An 18,871-nucleotide genomic window follows, 5' to 3' on the forward strand; every position below is an offset into this window, starting at 1 on the left:
TCGTGCGATTTCGTTAGTGTTGGTCTTTGATGTATCTGTTTGGATTCAATATTTGTCAGTTCCGGTAGGGAGGGGCGATGACGGCGACACTTTCGGCTCATAGAATACTTGTGGTCATCGCTAGGTGGTTCATGGACCTAGTTGTATTTTTTGTTACCTCGGATGTTCTCACCGCTATTATTGATTATGAATCGATCAAAAGTTTCTCTTCTGAGGAGGAAAAGTGCAAAACTATCAAGGGCTCCTTTGATTCAAAGGAATTTTATAGGATTATCGGAGGATTGAAATCTTTAGGATTCTTTCTTATGTTGGTCCTTTGATTCGTAGGATTGAATCCCACAGGAATTTTTTCTATGAAATCTTTTGTACTACATTTCATAAAAAATCTAACATCCACTCCAACCTCTTTTTACAATTCTTTTGTTTTTCCTGTGCCATCAAACACTCATTGCTAATCCTATGAGATTCAAGTGGACATGCCACTTTAATTCTATACTTTTCTTATTCCTACATTTTCAAAATCTTACGAATCAAAAAGGCCCCAAATTTCTGATGAAGAAATACACATGGATATAGCTGATCATATGGTGCAATTTTGTTTTAGTGCTTCCGACTGCTAAAGCACACATGTAACAATGGCACAAAGGTAAGACGCAGTTTAACGTGTTGAAAACAAGATTATCAAGTATCGACCGAACCTTAACAAACAAAAAAAATTAATAATAAAGCGCGTATTAGTGCAGCTTGGTTTGCTGGTCGACCACTAAAACGAAACTATACAAGTAACGTGACGGTTACAAGAAAAAAAAAGCAACGTGACGCTTACACTTGTTTTCCCCTCTTTTTTTTTTGGAATGCATGTATGCAGTGGGCGCTCGAAAAAGAAAAAGGAAAGCAGGGGGAAATAGAAAAGGTGGGGTCACGTCGGGCTTTGCTGGGCTAGCTGGAGGCCAAGAAACCGCATGCGCTGTGTGACCGTGACCCCCACGCGCGAAAATGACCGCCTCGTGGGACCACCACGCGCGATCGCTCACCAGGGATGGTGGGTCCCACGTGCCTGCCACCTTGATCACTATTTTTCTCTCTCTTGCTCTGTTTCTATCTTTGCATCGTCTTTTCCGTTCCTATACCACTCCTCCCGCTGTTCAACGATTAGAACCCTCAAACCCTCAAACCCTTATAAATAATTGTTTTTTTACAGTTTGCGAGTAAAAAATCGCATAGACTAGAACCCCTTAACCCTCAATCTCTCAAATTTTTTTAAGGGTCCAACCCTCAAACCCTCTCCCAACCCTCAGAAGTAAGGTTTGGGGAGCAAAACCTACCCCAACCCTCATTTGGCAGTTATCTTCGCGCCAACTCCCGCGCCCGCGCCCACGCCCTCGTCCGGCGCTGCTAGTCGCCCCCGCCGCCGCCGGCCGCCCCGTCGACCTCCCGCGCCCGCCCGCCCCCAGCCGCCGGCCTCTCCTCCACCTCCTCCCGGCCGCGGCCGCGCTCGCCCCGCCCCCGGCCGTCGCCATCCGTCCCGCCGCCCGCGCCGCCTGCCGCCCGCCGGCTTCTACTCCCGCGCGCCCGCCCGCCGCCCCACCGGCTTCTACTCCCGTGCGCCCGCCCGCCGCCTCCGCCTCCCGCCTGCCGCCTCCGCCTCCCGCCCCCCGGCCTCTCCTCCTCCCGCGCCCCTCCGCCTCGACCCGCCGCCACCGCCCTTCGGCCCGTGCCCGCTCCCACGCCCTCCGCCTCCCGCCCCCGCGCCCTCCGCCTCCGCCTCCCACCCCCTGGCCACTGCCCTCCGCCCGCGCCCGCCCCGCCATCCGCCCTGTGCCCCCGCGCTGCCCTCCGGCTGTCGTGCACGAGGTGCTCGACGGTATGCCCGCAACGACAATATTGTTCATGGGGAATATTCTGTTATAAGGGTTGGGTTTGAGGGTTCTAATCTTTGCCCCTGTTTTTCAACCCGTAAAAGTGCACAAAAAGACCATTTTTGGACCCTTAAAACGCTAGTGAGGGTTTGAGGGTTCTACTAGTAATGCTCTTCGTTCCGCCCGTAGTTGCGTCTGGCCTGGAGCATTTTTTGATCTTTTTTTTTCGGGATAGAAGGGAGTTTTATATTATTTCAAAATAAGAGGATTGCAGTACCGCGATCGAGGGTCGGCCAAATTTCGTGTTTTGACCCTTTTTGGAAACAAAATCGGGATCTGACCCCAGTTCGGAAAAATTTCGAGGTCTGACCCTTTTGCCTACCGCCAGAGGGCCTGGCGATAGGATTGCGTGCCCTACCGCCATACCCTACGGCGGTAGGCCCTTTGACGGCGACTGACGGTCGTTGGCAGGCGCTGGCGTGGAAAAGGGCCTACCGCCATCCCCTACGGCGGTAGGTTACTGGAGCCTACCGCCATACCCTCTGGCGGTAGGGTCCTGTGTTCTGGATAAGGTGGGGAGGGGCTGGTTTGTGGGCCCCACTACCACTCTTCTTCCCCACTCATCTTCTTCCCCGTGCTCAGCTCCTCTTCCCCCTCTCTCCTCCTCACAAACCCCCCTAGATCCGCTCCATTTGCTTGGGATTTCATCGCTGGATTTGGAGCATTTTCATCACCCAAGGTACCTCCCCCATTCCCCCTTCTTTTGATTGGTTGAGATCTTTGTTTTGTGTTGATTTGGTCAATTTATTGCAAACCCTAGGTGTTGATGTTGGTGTGTGCATTTATGATGCATTTATGGCTAGGGTTGTGGTTATGTTAGGGGTTGGTGTTAGGGTTAGGGTTAGGGATGTTGGGTGGTTATGTTGGTGGTTATGTTGGGGGTTAGGGTTATAGTGGTTATGTTAGGGGTTATGGTTAGGGTTAGTGGTTAATGGTTAGGTTAACTTTAGTGTGAATAGTAGTTATGCAAAATTTCGTTCATTTGTCCATTTGTGTTGGTTGGATGACATATATGGATTGATTATATTGTTCCCATTTTCTTAGATGCATAAGCTCGTAAACGTTCATTATTTGGACAAGTCGACATTTATGCTTGGAAATGACGATGAAGGGGAAGAGGCTATGATTTTTGACACAAGTCCAAGCTTTGATGATCTTGTAGTTCAAGTGAGAAGCGTCTTACATTGGAATGACCCAAATGCCGAGGTTAAGCTTATTGGGAGGTATGACGTTGGATTGGGAGTAAAGTCCCGATTAAAGAGTAGGCCCATCACCTCCCAATTGCATTGGAATGTGTACAAGGAAAAAGTAGACGCATCACAAGACAAGTCTCTTGAAGTCTTTGCCACAAAGGTTGATCCTCCTCCTCCTTTGCAAATTGATCTCAACCGCAATGCATCCTCCCCCATGCATGATGACAGTGCCGAGGTGTATGTCCCCAATTCTTCTAGCCAACCACCAAGTAGCCAACCCAATGAAGATCATATCAACGCTAGCGCCATAGTACTCCGTCATGATGCTATTCCTCATGTTGAAGAAGATGCTATTCCTCATGTTGATGATGATGCTATTGTTGCTCTAGAGGAGGATGTTTACTCGGAGAATGAAGAGATCCATTACAATCCAATTGGTAACTTGGATGTCATTGTGCGGCAACAAGACATGGACCGTACCCTCCCTTATAACCGTATGTGTGGGTATAACTCGGATGACGAGGGTCCGGAGGAAGAGTTGGATGAGGATGGGTTGACTGCGCAAGAAAACGAAATCTACAAGAAGGTGACCGGCAAGGAGAGAGGACCGCCTTTGTTTAGAGATGTGAGTCTTGCGGACAATGCAGTCGTTGATGGTGGGATGAGATTATGGTTGTCCGAGCCAACGCCGTGCCCCAAATTCAGTGATCCTCGACCAGAAAATGAGGATGAGAATGCTCATTTGAAGAAAGGCATCAAGTTTGGTTCTTTGGTAGAGTTCAAGATATGGTTGTGTGACTATGCCATTAGGAACCATAGGCCGTTTGTTGTTGGTCATTCAAATCGAAAACTTCGGTACACGGTCAAATGTGACAAAGAAGGTTGCAAATGGATGGTCCACGGTAGAAAAATCAAAGAAACCAGGCAATGGGTGAGGGAGTCCTGGACTAGGGGGTGTCCGGATAGCCGGACTATCATCGTCGGCCGGACTCCAAGACTATGAAGATACAAGATTGAAGACTTCGTCCCGTGTCCGGATGAGACTTTCCTTGGCGTGGAAGGCAAGCTTGGCGATACGGATATGTAGATCTCCTACCATTGTAACCGACTCTGTGTAACCCTAGCCCTCTCCGGTGTCTATATAAACCGGAGGGTTTTAGTCCGTAGGACGAACAACCATTACAACAATCATACCATAGGCTAGCTTCTAGGGTTTAGCCTCCTTGATCTCGTGGTAGATCCACTCTTGTACTACCCATATCATCAATATCAATCAAGCAGGAGTAGGGTTTTACCTCCATCGAGAGGGCCCGAACCTGGGTAAAAACATCGTGTCCCTTGTCTCCTGTTACCATCCGCCTAGACGCACAGTTCGGGACCCTCTACCCGAGATCCGCCGGTTTTGACACCGACATTGGTGCTTTCATTGAGAGTTCCTCTGCGCCGTCGCCGATAGGAAGGATGCCTCTTCCCGTCTTTAAAGACGGAGCCATCACCAAAGGAGCTTTGGCCGCCGACCAAACTATCCGGCTTGGTGGTTTTCTTATGACCGCCTGTTCGGCCACCGCTTCAATGATGACCTCTCGGGTCATCAAAAGCAATCTTCACGTCAACTCGGAATTCGCCGAGCAGCTGGATCCAATAGAGGTCTCATCCGTAAACGAGCTCTTGGATTGCATCGCCGCCCTAGGAGTCGCTACAGACTACAATCAGATGGGGCTTAAAACCGATCTGAGAGAGATTAACTCTCCCCAGGTTACCCACCACATTGCGGTGGTAGAGGAACGACGCGGTGACTCCTCTCCTGTATTGAAAACTAGTCATGTCCGGACTCCCGAACCCTCCATGCCAGATTCCTGCGGAGGGACGGACTTCGATCGAGCACTGAACCTAAAGTCAGGCATCGGACCGGACTCGTTGGACAACGTCCAGCAATCCAAGCTTCCAAATTCGGGAACGCTTCGGCCCTTGAGCCTTGAGATGGGTAGGGTTCCGGACTTAATTCCACCCACCCACCCAGACATATGCGATCTATCTCAAATCCGGCAAGAGCCCGCCGAAACAGTACATCATTATGGGCCAGATTCCTCCTGGTTATGGACAGGATAAAGGACTGTCGTGAGGAAAACGCAATTTCAATTTTCTGCAATAACTGCACGGACGAGGGAATCACTCTCGTTAGTGATCCGGACATAGCACTCCGCGCCGAAAACAAGACAACCGCATTAGCCCTGGAGGCACTATCCGAAGCCCTAGCGGCGGAGGAACTCACTGCGCTGCGCTCTATGGTGAATAGGGACGATGTGATACTCGATAAGAGACCCCAGTCCACCTCCTTTAAACCAGCGGATGAAATAGTCAAATTCCAGGTCCATCCAACGGACCCAACAAAGACGGCCTCCATCGGGGCACAATTGAACCCTGATGTAGACGCCGCACTACAAGAATTCCTTCGGGAAAATTGGGACATCTTTGTCTGGCACCCTTCAGATATGCCAGGAATCCCACGCAGATTGGCAGAACACAGCCTAAACATACTAAAAGGATTCAAGCCAGTCAAACAGGCTCTTCGGCGATTTTCCGAACCCAAAAGACAGGCAATGGGAGAAGAGCTAGCCAAACTACTGGAAGCCGGATTCATTAGAGACATCAAACATCCGGACTGGCTAGCAAACCTGGTAATGGTACCAAAGAAGGATAAATCCTGGCGCCTATGTGTCGATTTTAAAGACCTCAACAAGGCCTGCCCAAAGGATCCCTTCCCCCTCCCCCGCATCGACCAAATAATCGACGCTACTGCAGGGCACGATTCATTGTGCTTCCTTGACGCATACTCCGGCTACCATCAAATTAAGATGGCGGAGGCGGACCAAGCCGCAACGGCGTTCATTACTCCATATGGACCATTCTGCTTCAATACGATGCCCTTCGGACTCAAAAACGCCGGCGCAACATATCAGCGCATGATTCAGACATGTCTGGCTACCCAGATCGGCAAAACAGTAGAGACATACGTAGACGACGTAGTCGTCAAAACCAAACACATCGAAACTCTAGTAGACGATTTGAGGCTCACATTCGACAACCTACGAGCATATGACATCAAGCTGAATCCGGAAAAATGCGTTTTCGGCGTACCAGCCGGAAAGCTCCTGGGCTTCATCGTATCCAGTAGAGGAATTGAAGCCAACCCAGCCAAGATCCAAGCTCTATCACAGCTGGATATTCCAAAAGACCTCAAACAAATACAAAAATTGACTAGATGCGTGGCGGCTCTAAGCCGCTTCATCTCCCGTTTGGGAGAAAAGGCATTGCCCCTCTATCGCCTCCTCAGGCGCACCGAACACTTTGAGTGGACGGATGCTGCCACTGCCGGAGTCGAAGAAATAAAAGCCATATTGGCAACAAATCCGGTCCTGGCTGCGCCTAACCTGGGCGAACCAATGTTGTTATATATCACGGTAACACATCAAGTTGTAAGCGCCGTGCTCGTCGTCGAACGAGAAATAGAAGGGCACAAATTCCCTCTTCAAAAACCAGTGTACTACGTATCCACTGTCTTAACACCCTGCAAGTCCCGATACCCGCATTATCAAAAGATAGCGTACGCGGTGTTCATGGCATCCCGGAAGCTCCGACACTACTTCCAAGAGTGTTCGATAACAGTGGCCTCCGAAGTGCCCCTCATCGACATTATAAACAACCGCAACGCGACGGGCAGGATTGCAAAATGGGCCATTGAGCTCTTACCATTTGATATAACTTACAAACCTCGGCGAGCTATAAAGTCGCAAGTCTTGGCCAACTTTGTCGCCGAATGGACTGAAGCCGAACTCCCTAAAGAGTACGGCGCATACTCCAATTGGATTATGCATTTCGATGGCTCCAAAATGTTGGCCGGCTTGGGAGCGGGCGTCGTATTGACGTCCCCAACCGGGGATACAGTCCAATACGTACTTTAGATAATGTACACGGACTCCAACAATGCAGCCGAATACGAGGCCCTCCTACATGGCCTCCGGATGGCAATCTCCATGGGCATTCAGCGCCTAGAGGTGCGCGGGGATTCAAACCTTGCAATATCCCAAGTAAATGGAGACTTTGATGCCAAGGATCCGAAAATGGCAGCCTATCGTAACGCTGTCCTAAAAATGTCAGCTCGGTTCGAAGGACTCGAATTCCACCACGTAGCCCGGGATAATAACCAAGCAGCCGACGTATTGGCACGCATCGGCGCAAGACGCGATGCTGTCCCTCCAAACATCTTCCTGAAACGGCTATTTAAGCCATCCGTACTATGGGAAGAGGAGTCCGGAAATAACAACCCGGAAGCAGCCGCACTACCCAACACAGAACAATCTGACATAATCGGCGGCTCAGCCGATGAAATAACACCTTCAGCCCATGAAATAATGGCAGTAATTACCCCGTGGACGGAGCCATTCCTAGCCTACCTAATTAGGCAGGAACTTCCCGAAGACCAAAATGAGGCCCGCTGCATAGTTCGGCAATCTAAAGCCTACAAGGTCCACGAGGGAGAACTTTATAAGAAAAGCACAACCGGAGTCCTTCAAAGGTGTATCTCCGAAGAGGAAGGGCGAAACCTTCTGGCTGAAATTCATGCCGGACTAGGCGGACACCACGCCGCAGCTCGGGCCCTTGTGGGCAAGGCCTTCCGTATAGGATTTTATTGGCCGACGGCTCGGGCAGATGCTCAAGATTTAGTCCAAAGATGCGTTGGTTGTCAGCTCTTTGCTAATCAGAGCCATATGCCACCTACCGCCCTCAAAACCATACCCATTACCTGGCCGTTCGCGGTCTGGGGGCTTGACATGGTTGGACCCCTTAAAGGGGGAACCCACAAGCAAAGGTACTTATTGGTCATGGTGGACAAATTCACCAAATGGATAGAGGCCAAGCCAGTTAAAACGGCAGAGTCCGGACCAGTGATAGACTTCATATCCGGGGTAGTACACCGCTATGGCGTCCCCCATAGCATCATCACCGAGAACGGCACGAACTTCACGGCCGACGAGGTCAAACTCTGGTGCAAAAATATGGGCATTAAGCTCGATTACGCTTCAGTCTATCACCCTCAAACCAACGGTCAAGTTGAGCGAGAAAATGGTCTGATAATGAGCGGCATCAAGCCCAGACTAGTGCGGTCCCTTACGGAATCTAACACGCACTGGGTAGAGGATCTTGACTTCATGCTCTGGGGGCTGTGGACCACGCCAAACCGTACTACCGGTTTCACACCATTCTTCATGGTATACGGCGCAAAGGCAGTTTTGCCCTGCGACATAATTCATGACTCACCTCGAGTGCGCATGTACGAAGAAAGAGAAGCTGAGATGGATCGGCAGGACAGCTTGGACGCATTGGAGGAGGAACGCGACGTGGCAAAAGCCCGTTCCGCATTTTATGAGTAGCAGGCTCGAAGATACCAAAGCAGAGAAGTACGGGCCAAAACTTACAACGTTGGCGAACTAGTTCTACGCCTGCCGGACAAGAAAAAGGACAAACTCAAGCCCAAATGGGAGGGTCCCTTCATCATTGACCAAGTCCTGACCGACGGAGCATACCGTCTGCAAAATGCATCGGACAACCGACTCGAGCCGAACCCATGGAACGCAGCCCGCCTTCGAAGATTTTACGCCTAGCGCCGGACTAAGAGTTCGTTTCCTTCCTCCATCCATATTTTTACACTTCAACCATCTTTTCATTTCTCTCTTTTCTCTCACCTTTTTCATAAAAGCCCTTAGAGGCCTATTTGCGCATTGTTCGCATACACTTGATGTGCTATCCGCACTCATTATACCTGGGGGCTTCTTTACCAGAAGCTTACTTATCCGGGCTTCACGCCCAGCACATGTGTCAAACTTCCACATGTACCTTTTATTCACCATTATATGCATCGATATGACTTAAGTTTTGGCCAAGCTGGGTTGCCTGGCTCCTGTGCTTACCCCTATGTTCCTGATTGTTCGGCTAGGAGGTAAAGGGAGCACCTCTGCGATTGTTACTGCCGGGTCAGCCGGATGTGTACCTTAGACTGGGTGAAGCCGAAAGCTAGCGTTCTTAAGGGAATATTCGGTCGGTGACTCGAAAGATGATTTTTTTTTACATATTTTTATCTGCCCCCAGATGTTTTCCTGCTCTTTTCGCAGTCCGGACATGCACTTTAGGGCATGCCTCCCAGGGAAAGGAACCCTTAACGGAACTATTCTCCATGGAAGATGTTTCTTACTAACCATGTAATATAACATAACTAGTTGGGCACTTGTCTGATAAAGCACTAATGACCCCTACGCCTGGTATCCATGCATGCCCCTGTTTTGACATAACCGAGAAGGTATTCGGACACACTCCGGACTCTAGGGTCCCGAGGTCGAAGCGAAAAGGTCGGCAAAGACAAACGATCTACAATCTGGCTAGAAGGCATTTACATGTCATTTTAAATACATCGTCATACTGACTGACTGTATTCATACTCAATCCCGTCTAACAGGCTGTCTAATTTACAGTTCCGTTGGGAATACTTAGCGGCCAACTATACTTGGCCGTACACTAAGCTCACAGGGATCTCCTTCCCATCGGGCCCCACTGGTCCGACCTCGGCCATGTGGTTTGGATCCGCCTTCTTGTACCACGTCTTCACCATGGCCCAGGCCTTCCTGGCACCTTGACGGCAGGCAGATACCTTCCATAAGCGGAAGCGCTGCCGTACTCCCTGAAGCTTCTCCGCAAGCTCTCCAAGGCCCTCGGGTAGGGAGACGGATGGCCATAGAGCCTGGACGACGCCACTCATCGCCTGCCGAACACGTTCGAGCAGTTGCACCAGCTCGGGAAGTTGGTCACCCGTCGAAACGGGCATCTCCTCCGTAGGGCAACCTGTGAGCGCACCTACAGACATATTTCTGTCAATAGGCTTCCTCGCCGAACTCTTCTTTTCAAAAGAATTCGCTCAAGCACTTACCATAGATGCCGCGACGAAGCCACTGATTCTCCTTCATGGAGCCAGATAGCTCGGCCCGAACACCTTTCAGCTCTTCCCCAAGCTGGGTGTGGGCATCCTGGAGTTTGTTCCTCTCCTGCTGTACCTTCATAAGCACCCTCTCGCCGGCCTTCAGCTGGTGTAGTAGGTGTTGCTTGTCCAGATCGAGTCCGGCAACATCTGAAAACATCAGTGTCAGATTTACACGCACGCCGTACACCGCTTATCTTTTTGAAATAATGTGTTACCAGGAGGGGTCTCTGCGTCTCCTCCTGCGGCAGCAAGTGCGGCCTCAAGTTGGGCCTTGCACTCTTGCAACTCCCGGGACAATTGGGTATTCTTCTCTGTAAGATCCTGCAAATTATATGATCCTTAAATCAGTTACTTTAACTACTTTAAGTCTCGGGGGCTACTGGCATATATGACCATTAAAATCTCTTACCCGCATGTCTTTTACATATTGCTCCGTGGCTTTGGTTAAACCATCTCGAGCAGCACGGAGGTGCGCGTCCCCCGCGTTAAAGGCAGTCAATGCCTCTGGGGAGAAACACGCGTCACGCAGAACCGTCCGGTGACGCCTATGATTCGTGGCGCTCTCCACCTCAGACCTAGTGGCGGACAACCGGTCGGCATCCTCCACTAGAGGAGAATCCGGCTCGCGCCTTGCGCTCGTCTCCCCCTCTGGACCAGGCGTTGGAGCCTGGCGGGCGGAGGCTTGGTTGGCAACCTCTCCGTACACCGTCCGGTGAGCGCTCTTTCTCCTGGAAAGATCATGAGCGTTAGTACACCTCCTGGAAATCCTTTTTCTAAATGACAAGACGCGGGCTATACCGTTGCGGTGACGTTTCAACCCGCGCCGTACTCCTCTTCCGCCTGCGGGGCCGGACTGACCCTTGTTGGTCAGCCGCCGTGGGCTCGGCTTCCTGCCTCGAAGGCACCTCCTGCGAGACACCATTATATGCGGTGGTCAGAAATGCGCAAGGATAAAACGATGGTGTCAGGACTTCGGTCGTAAATACCTGGGAAGCCGGCAACAAACCGGGGTAGTCAGCCGTAATGGCGACTAAAGCATTATCCATGCTGAGTTGGTGGAACACCCCGTCAATTAGCCCCACCTTTATGTCCGGATCCTCTTCGAAGGCCGGATCAAGGGATCTTCCCGGATCCTCGGGTTGCGGGGCCGGACTATGTATGCTCTCCATAGTTCGGCGCAGTTCCTGCGTCAAATCCATAAAATAAGGTACTTAACTTTGAAAGCACAGGTCGGACAAATGAACGTCCGCTTACCCAGCTCTGAGGGTTATTAATTGAGAACCCATTCAATGGGCTCGTCTGGAGGAAGTCTTCCTTCTCCTCCTTGTACAGGCCGGACAGAATCTTAACCAGATCTTCGGCCGACTCCGGCCCTTTGCGGCCATGGCGTGTGGCATCATTCTCCCCATTGAAATCCCACATGGGGTGGCCCCTGTATTGCAGCGGCTGCACCCCCCGCATTATGCACGTGGCCATGACTCCAATCATGGTCAATCCGGAATGGGCCAGCAATCTTATTCGGCCCATCAGATAATGGACGCCCTTGTCTTCCTCCAGTTGAGGGCTCCGCGGGCGCCAGCTTAAGTGCTTCTTCAGAGGAGCCCCACTAAACTCCGGGAGGCCGATCCGAACTGGGTCCGGCAGGGGAGCGTCTTCCAAGTAGAACCATTCCGAGGGCTAGTCTTCGGACACCTTCTTCGGGGTTCCGGATGGGTATCCGGTCCCGGCGATGCGCCATATTTCGGCACCGCCCACTTGATATATTGACCCCTCATGAGAACGGGGTACGAGGCAGAATAGCCTCTTCCACAGTGCAAAATGGGGCTCAATGCCCAGGAATAGCTCGCAAAGAGCTACAAAACCCGCGATATGCAGGATAGAGGCGGGCGTGAGGTGATGGAGCTGGAGTCCGTAGAACTCCAGGAGCCCACGGAGGAACGGATGTACAGGAAATCTGAGCCCCCTTATCAGATAGGGGACAAAGCACACCCGCTCTCCTTTAGAGGGGCTAGGGGTGGCCTCCGCTTGCTTCCCACCTTTGTAGGTGGCCAGCCCGGCTCGAACCGGGACCATAAAGGCCGAAGGAAGATATCCCTCCGCTTGAAGCTTCACCAGCTCGTTGTGCGGAACCGAGCATCTTCTCCAATCTCCTGGCGAAGGGCTGGGAGCGCGTGAGGAGGAGCCGCGTCGACGGTCCATGATGGAATGGGTTTTAGGTCAGAAGCGCTCCGATGAGTACTCGCGGAAGGAGGGTGGTGTGATTTGGATCTGGATTCTTATCCCTCTTATAGGCAAATTATTTGCGCAGCTAGGGGGTAAAACATAAAAGATACCCTGGCTTTTCGCATTCGTGCGACGCGTGGAATAGGGCCATTATTGGGCGTGGAAGCCAAGGAGCACAACATTCATAAGGAAGCCGGACACTATTCGACGAGCACATGGAATTTGGAGGAGAACCCGCCTTGCAACGCCGAAGACTATATATGCGCTGGACTTGTCATCATTGAAGCCTGGTTCGGGGGCTACTGAGGGAGTCCTGGACTAGGGGGTGTCCGGATAGCCGGACTATCATCGTCGGCCGGACTCCAATACTATGAAGATACAAGATTGAAGACTTCGTCCCGTGTCCGGATGGGACTTTCCTTGGCGTGGAAGGCAAGCTTGGCGATACGGATATGTAGATCTCCTACCATTGTAACCGACTCTGTGTAACCCTAGCCCTCTCCGGTGTCTATATAAACCGGAGGGTTTTAGTCCGTAGGACGAACAACCATTACAACAATCATACCATAGGCTAGCTTCTAGGGTTTAGCCTCCTTGATCTCGTGGTAGATCCACTCTTGTACTACCCATATCATCAATATCAATCAAGCAGGAGTAGGGTTTTACCTCCATCGAGAGGGCCTGAACCTGGGTAAAAACATCGTGTCCCTTGTCTCCTGTTACCATCCGCCTAGACGCATAGTTCGGGACCCCCTACCCGAGATCCGCCGGTTTTGACACCAACAATGGGTCTTGAAGAGTCATGTTGGCACTCACACATGCGTACCCCCGGACAAGGCCGACCAAAGCAAAGGACACCGTCAACTCATGTCGGAGTATCTAGGATATAAATTGTTGCATCAAATTGAAGGAAATATGCCCTAGAGACAATAATAAAGTTATTATTTATTTACTTCTTTCATGATAAATGTTTATTATTCATGCTAGAATTGTATTAACCGGAAACATAATACATGTGTGAATACATAGACAAACATAGTGTCACTAGTATGCCTCTACTTGACTAGCTCATTAATCAAAGATGGTTATGTTTCCTAACCATAGACATGTGTTGTCATTTGATTAGTGGGATCACATCATTAGAAGAATGATGTGATTGACATGACCCATTCCGTTAGCCTAGCACTTGATCGTTTAGTATACTGCTATTGCTTTCTTCATGACTTATACATGTTCCTGTAACTATGAGAATTATGCAACTCCCGTTTACCGGAGGAACACTTTGGGTACTACCAAACGTCACAACGTAACTGGGTGATTATAAAGGAGTACTACAGGTGTCTCCGAAGGTACATGTTGAGTTGGCGTATTTCGAGATTAGGTTTTGTCACTCCGATTGTCGGAGAGGTATTTCTGGGCCCTCTTGGTAATGCACATCACTATAAGCCTTGCAAGCAATGTGACCAATGAGTTGGTTACGGGATGATGCATTACATAACGAGTAAAGAGACTTCCCGGTAACGAGATTGAACTAGGTATTGGATACCGATGATCAAATCTCGGGCAAGTAACATACCGATGACAAAGGGAACAACGTATGTTGTTATGCGGTTTGACCGATAATAGATCTTCATAGAATATGTGGGAGCCAATATGGGCATCCAGGTCCCGCTATTGGTTATTGACCGGAAACATGTCTCGGTCATGTCTACATAGTTCTCGAACCCATAGGGTCCGCACGCTTAACGTTTCATTGACGATATAGTATTATATGAGTTATGTATGTTGGTAACCGAATGTTGTTCGGAGTCCTGGATGAGATCATGGACATGACGAGGAACTCCGGAATGGTCCGGAGATAAAGTTTGATATATGGGATAATAGTGTTTGATCTCCGGAAGGGGTTCCGGATGTTTCCCGAAATGTTTGGGTACGAGAACACTTTATCTGGGCCAAAGGGGAAAGCCCACGAGGTTTTTGGAAAGTGCAAAAGGAAGTTTTGCGGAGTCCAGGGGCCAGACGCCAGGGTCCCTGGCGTCTGGGTCCAGACGTCGGGAACCCTGGCGTCTGGCCCTGGAGTCCGAGAAGGACTCTTGCCTTTCGGGTGAAACCGACTTTGTGGAGGCTTTTACTACAAGTTTCGGCCCCAAGGCTCAACATATAAATAGAGGGGTAGGGCTAGCACCAAAGACACATCAAGAAACACCAAGCCGTGTGCCGGCAACCCCGTCCCCTCTAGTTTATCCTCCGTCATAGTTTTCGTAGTGCTTAGGCGAAGCCCTGCGGAGATTGTTCTTCACCAACACCGTCACCACGCCGTCGTGCTGCCGGAACTCATCTACTACTTCGCCCGTCTTGCTGGATCGAGAAGGCGAGGACGTCATCGAGCTAAACGTGTGCAGAACTCGGAGGTGCCGTGCGTTCGGTACTTGGATCGGTCGGATCGTGAAGACGTACGACTACATCAGTTGCGTTGATAAACGCTTTTGTTTAGCAATCTTCAAGGGTATGAAGATACACTCCCCTTCTCGTTGCTATACATCACCATGATTTTGCGTGTGCGTAGGAAATTTTTGAAATTACTACGTTCCCCAACAGTGGCATCCGAGCCTAGGTTTTATGCGTTGATGTTATATGCACGATTAGAACACAAGTGAGTTGTGGGCGATACAAGTCATACTGCTTACCAGCATGTCATACTTTGGTTCGGCGGTATTGTGAGATGAAGCGGCCCGGACCGACATTACACGTACGCTTACGCGAGACTGGTTTCACCGTTACGAGCACTCGTGCTTAAAGGTGGCTGGCGGGTGTCTGTCTCTCTCACTTTAGTTGAATCGAGTGTGGCTATGCCCGGTCCTTGCGAAGGTTAAAACAACACTAACTTGACGAACTATCATTGTGGTTTTTGATGCGTAGGTAAGAACGGTTCTTGCTAAGCCCGTAGCAGCCATGTAAAATTTGCAACAACAAAGTAGAGGACGTCTAACTTGTTTTTGCAGGGCATGTTGTGATGTGATATGGTCAAGACGTGATGCTATATTTTATTGTATGAGATGATCATGTTTTGTAACCGAAGTTATCGGCAACTGGCAGGAGCCATATGGTTGTCGCTTTATTGTATGAAATGCAAACGCTCTGTAATTGCTTTACTTTATCACTAAGCGGTAGTGATAGTCGTAGAAGCAATAGATGGCGTAACGACAACGATGCTACGATGGAGATCAAGGTGTCACGCCGGTGACGATGGTGATCATGACGGTGCTTCGAAGATGGAGATCACAAGCACAAGATGATGATGGCCATATCATATCACTTATATTGATTGCATGTGATGTTTATCCTTTATGCATCTTATCTTGCTTTGATTGACGGTAGCATTTTAAGATGATCTCTCATTAATTATCAAGAAGTGTTCTCCCTGAGTATGCACCGTTGCGAAAGTTCTTCGTGCTGAGACACCACGTGATGATCGGGTGTGATAGGCTCTACGTTCAAATACAACAGGTGCAAAACAGTTGCACACGCGGAATACTCAGGTTATACTTGACGAGGCTAGCATATACAGATATGGCCTCGGAACACGGAGACCGAAAGGTCGAACGTGAATCATATAGTAGATATGATCAACATAGTGATGTTCACCATTGAAACTACTCCATCTCACGTGATGATCGGACATGGTTTAGTTGATTTGGATCACGTGATCACTTAGATGACTAGAGAGATGTCTGTCTAAGTGGGAGTTCTTAAGTAATATGATTAATTGAACTTAAATTTATCATGAACTTAGTCCTGGTAGTATTTTGCAAATTATGTTGTAGATCAATAGCTCGCGTTGTTGCTTTCATATGTTTATTTTGATATGTTCCTAGCAAAAATTGTGTTGAAAAATGTTAGTAGCAATGATACGGATTGGATCCGTGATCTGAGGTTTATCCTCATTGCTGCACAGAAGAATTATGTCCTTAATGCACCGCTAGGTGACAGACCTATTGCAGGAGCAGATGTAGACGTTATGAATGTTTGGCTAAGCTCAATATGATGACTACTTGATAGTTTAGTGCACCATGCTTAACGGCTTAGAATCGGGACTTCAAGGATGTTTTGAACGTCATGGACCATAGGAGATGTTCTAGGAATTGAAGTTAATATTTCAAGCAAATACCCGAGTTGAGAGATATGAAGTCTCCAACAAGTTCTATAGCTAAAAGATGGAGGAGAATCGCTCAACTAGTGAGCATGGGCTCAGATTGTCTGGGTACTTCAATCGCTTGAATCAAGTGGGAGTTAATCTTCCAGATAAGATAGTGATTGACAGAATTCTCTAGCCACCATCACTAAAGTTACTAGAACTTGGTGATGAACTATAGTATGCAAGGGATGACGAAAAACAATTCCCGAGCTCTTCGTGATGTTGAAATCTACGAAGGTAGAAATCAAGAAAGAGCATCAAGTATTGATGATTAACAAGACCGTTAGTTTCAAGGAAAGAGCAAAGGGAAAGAAAGGGGAACTTCAAGTAGAATGACAAGCAAGTTGTCACTCCCACGAAGAAGCCCAAAGCTGAACCAAAGCCTGAAACTGAGTGCTTACACTGCAAAGGAAATGGTCACTGGAAGCGAAAATGCCCTGAATATTTGGTGGATAAGAAGGATGGCAAAGTGAACAAGGGTATATTTGATATACAGGTTATTGATGTGTGCCTTACTAGTGTTTATAGTAGCCCCTGAGTATTGGATACTTGTTCGGTTGCTAAGATTAGTAACTCGAAACAGGAGTTACAGAATAAACAAAGACTAGTTGAAGGGGAAGTGAAGATGAGTGTTGGAAGTAGTTCCAAGATTGATATGATCATCATCGCACACTCCCTATACTTTCGGGATTAGTGTGTTAAACCTAAATAAATGTTATTTGGCGTTTGCGTTGAGCATGAATATGATTTGATCATGTTTATTGTGATATAGTTATTCATTTAAAGTTAAAGAATAATTGTTATTCTGTTTACATGAATAAGACCTTCGATGGTTATACACCCAATGAAAATAGTTTGTTGGATCTCGATCGTAGAGATACACATATTCATAATATTGATGCCAAAAGATGCAAAGTTAATAATGATAGTGCAACTTATTTGTGGCACTGCCGTTTGGGTCATATCGGTGTAAAGCGCATGAAGAAACTCCATAAAGATGGATCTTCGGAATCACTTGGTTATGAATCATTTGATGCTTGCGAACCGTGCCTTTTGGGCAAGATGACTGAAACTCCGTTCTCCGGAAGAATGGAACGAGCTACTGACTTATTGGAAATAATACATATCGATGTATACGATCCGATGAGTGTAGAGGCTCGCAGCTGTATCATTATTTTCTGACCTTCACAGATGATTTGAGTAGATATGGGTATATCTACTTGATGAAACATAAGTCTGAAATAATTGAAAGGTTCAAAGAATTTCAGAGTGAAGTGGAAAATCATCGTAACAAGAAAATAAAGTTTCTGCGATCTGATCGCGGAGACGAATATTTGAGTTACGAGTTTGGTCTTCAATTAAAACAATGTGGAATAGTTTCACAGCTCACGCCACCTGGAACACCATAACATTATGGTGTGTCGGAACGTCGTAACCGCACTTTATTGGATATGGTGCGATCTATGATGTCTCTTATTGATTTACCATTATCGTTTTGGGGTTATGCGTTAGAGACAGCTACATTCACGATTAAAAGGGCACCATCTAAATCCGTTGAGACGACACCATATGAACTGTGGTTTAGCAAGAAACCCAAGTTGTCATTTCTTAAAGTTTGGGACTGCGATGCTTATGTGAAAAAGTTTCATCCTGATAAGATCGAACCCAAATCGGAGAAGTGCGTCTTCATAGAATACCCAAAGGAAATTGTTGGGTACACCTTCTATCACAGATCCGAAGGCAAGATATTCGTTGCTAAAAATGGATCCTTTCTAGAGAAGGAGTTTCTCTCGAAAGAAGTTAGTGGGAGGAAAGTAGAACTTGATAAGGTAATTGTACCTTCTCCCGAATTGGAAACTAGTTCATCAAAGAAATCAGTTCTAGTGATTCCTACACCAATTAGTGAGGAAGCTAATGATGATGATCATGAAACTTCAAATCAAGTTACTACAAAACCTCGTAGGTCTTTCAGAGTATGGTCCGCATCAGAGTGGTACGGTAATCCTATTCTGTAAGTCATGTTACTAGACCATGATAAACCTACGAACTATGAGGAAGCGGTGATGAGCCCAGATTCCGCAAAATGGCTTGAGGCTATGAAATCTGAGATGGGATCCATGTATGAGAACAAAGTATGGACTTTGATTGACTTGCTTGATGATCAGCAAGCCATGTTAAATAAATGGATCTTCCAGAGGAAGACGGACCCTGATAGTAGTGTTACTATCTACTAAGCTCGACTTGTTGCGAAAGGTTTTCGACAAATTCAAGGTGTTGAATACGATGAGATTTTCTCACTTGTATCGATGCT

Source organism: Triticum aestivum, chromosome 5B (assembly GCF_018294505.1).
Source record: "Triticum aestivum cultivar Chinese Spring chromosome 5B, IWGSC CS RefSeq v2.1, whole genome shotgun sequence".
Classification (NCBI taxonomy): Eukaryota; Viridiplantae; Streptophyta; class Magnoliopsida; order Poales; family Poaceae; genus Triticum; species Triticum aestivum.